Below are 2,683 nucleotides of genomic sequence, written 5' to 3'. Positions count from 1 at the left end.
GCAGATTATTCTTGGGGTGGGAGGGGGAGGGGGGTTGGAGATGGGTCGGGGGAGGGGGGGGGGGTTGAGATGAGACTGAGAGGAGGGGGTTTATATGCGCAGAAAACCGCGTGATCTTCGCTACAGCGTAATTTAACAAAAATGTAATAGCTGAAATTTTACCAAGTCAGCGTTCTGCGAAATATTTCTGAAACAAGGGCGTTGCATTTTGTTTAAGGCGCTTTACATTTCTCTCAATACAATAGGTTCCTCTTTTCTTACCATACTCTTACCATAACCTTTTGCTTATAAGCCTCCTTGTATTTTGTTGTGCAACGCTTTCTGTGATTAGTGGTCACAGGTGTTCTATACTCCATACAAATACAATACATTAAAGATGCACTCTTAGAAAAAAGGCCAAATCAGCGCGTTGATGACATTACACATAAACACAAAACCATACATGCAAGATACCAATAATACCAGAGGTCAATTCAACGCCTACTCTCGACGTACTCGTGAATGCTTCTTTTTGTCCTAAATCAAACGTTCCATAAACTAACCGTTTTTGTTTGTTTTTAGTCATACTTGCAAGGCTAACTAGCGATCATTACTATGCTTCGGATTGTGAGCAGTAAACGAACGTGACAGACAACACAGCATAATTGATGTGACGATGTGCTAACGACCTCCCAGAACTGACACAGGGTTTCAATGTTCATCCCTGCGACAAAGGAAAAAGGCGTGAATATTAGAGGCTGCAACCTACGATCTGCACTCTTGCAGGAGCCCAAGGGGGAAAAGCCTGCACTCGTAAAGGAGACTAAAGGGAAACCATGTGCACTTGCAGGAGACTAAGGAAGAAACCCTGCACTCATGAAGGAAACTCAGGGGGTACCCTGCACTCTTTAATGAGACTAAATGGAAACTCTGCACTCGTACAGGAGACTAAAAGAAAAACCCTGAATTCTTGCAGGAGACTAAGAGGGAATCCCTGCCCTCTTGCAGGAGACTCAGGGTTAAACCTTGCAGTACATTTTCGGCTGGAAATGATGGTTAGGTGATGCTCACTTGGCCGATTTTCAGCCGACTTGTGTCTATGAAAAGACGCCTTAAAGCTGGCGTGACAAAATAAGCGGGAAGTTGGTAATGTGAACAGTCGACCCTATTTTGCAATTTATTAACAAGCAAATTTCGAATGATTTGAAACCCCAGTTAAGCACTGTTCAAGCGACTTCCCGCTGGTTGGACACTATATTTAGCTGACCGTGTGTGTCCCACAATTCTGGACTGGAGAAATCGATTGGAAATCGTCAAGAAACGTAATCTGTTCACATGCGACAACTTTTCACCCATTTTCTACTGACAAAACGCGTTCACAAATCTGTCCAAAGTTGGTTGAAAATCGACTATGAAAACAACACTTTGGCACACGTCTCTCCACTTTTGCCAGGTACTTCAAAGTAATAATGTGTTAATGGCTGTAACCAGTAGAGTCACGAGAGGTTGTAATGTATAGGTCGGGTGTTGCCTACTAGCTTAGAGTACGTAACAGGTAAACGCACTTACCTTAGCTGGAGTCAGTAAACTATGAGAAGCTTTTGTCTGAAAGATGCCTTCATTGCCGCGTATGCCTCCGAAAACACAACCACAGACTTTAACCATGATTTAACTTGGACACATACCACAAATCAGCGGACTGGCTCTTCCTTTCTGCACAACTCCTACCCATCCCTCTTCTTTGTATCCCTCTTCTTCCCCTCCTTCCTTCCTTTTACTGTCTTTCTTTATAATCATTATGCAACGTTTATTACGTTATTAATAGATTTGGTTTATTGAAAGGAATTGTTCAGCAGTTACCGCCTTACGTTGTACTGTCCATGCAGGAACACCACTATAAGCTTCTAGCTTGTTGCTGTTACCTGTGTATTGTGTATACATGTCATGAGTGTAACCTTTGTTAAAATGAACTTATGTTTGAACCAATTAGTTTTCAAATGACACCTATGTTGATCTGCGAAATTCATCCAGGAAAGTGTTCGATCTGCACAACACGCAGTCATGTTGTTGATTTTTGGTGTGTAGGTAAGTGGAAGGGTGCTCCTATATTCATGTCTTGTCTTGTCTTGTCTTGTCTTGTCTTGTCTTGTCTTTCCGTTATTGCCCACAATCAGCAGTAGTGATTACTTCGGCACTTGAAATATTAGGTCCCACCGAGATTTGAACTCGGATCGCAGGATTCAGAGTCCTGAGTGCTAACCATTACACCATGGAACCGCTGTAAATGCCTTGCCCGAATTAGGGTGCTTTGCAAGATGGCTTAGACGGAAAGGCAGATATCTTTAAAGTCGGGTATTGCCGAATAATGTAGATTAGTTGTTCAGGTTACTGGCATTTGCTTCTCTCGTGCTCAGCAAATTACGTCTTTACTGCACTGAGCCAGACGCCACTTACGCCAAATTAGACAGAGGCCGGTTGGGAGCGGCTTATGATACCTTCTTCAGACTAGATTAAATAACGTACAGTCAGTAATAAAACTCAGTGTGACCATTTAGAACACAAACATTATTTTAAGGTGAGTGAACAGTTGGATTCAAAAGTCAAATAGCAAATAGAGATACATTTTGTTTGACTTAATGGGATTGAAAGATATATTATTTAGAAATAATGTAACTGAAACAACGTCTACAAATCACAATTAAGT

General features: G+C 41.9%; 1 non-coding gene across 1 annotated transcript; it reads right to left on the bottom strand.

Moving 5' to 3' along the window:
* Positions 1-2,184: 2,184 nt before the first annotated feature.
* On the bottom strand, positions 2,185-2,256 carry Trnaq-cug (transfer RNA glutamine (anticodon CUG)). Its single transcript has one exon. It is a non-coding gene; the product is annotated as a tRNA-Gln (tRNA).
* Positions 2,257-2,683: the final 427 nt, after the last annotated feature.

Source organism: Littorina saxatilis, linkage group LG4 (genome assembly GCF_037325665.1).
Source record: "Littorina saxatilis isolate snail1 linkage group LG4, US_GU_Lsax_2.0, whole genome shotgun sequence".
NCBI classification, from domain to species: domain Eukaryota; kingdom Metazoa; phylum Mollusca; class Gastropoda; order Littorinimorpha; family Littorinidae; genus Littorina; species Littorina saxatilis.
The sequence above is the reverse complement of the archived record's forward strand: the minus strand, read 5'-3'. Positions and strand labels throughout refer to the sequence as shown.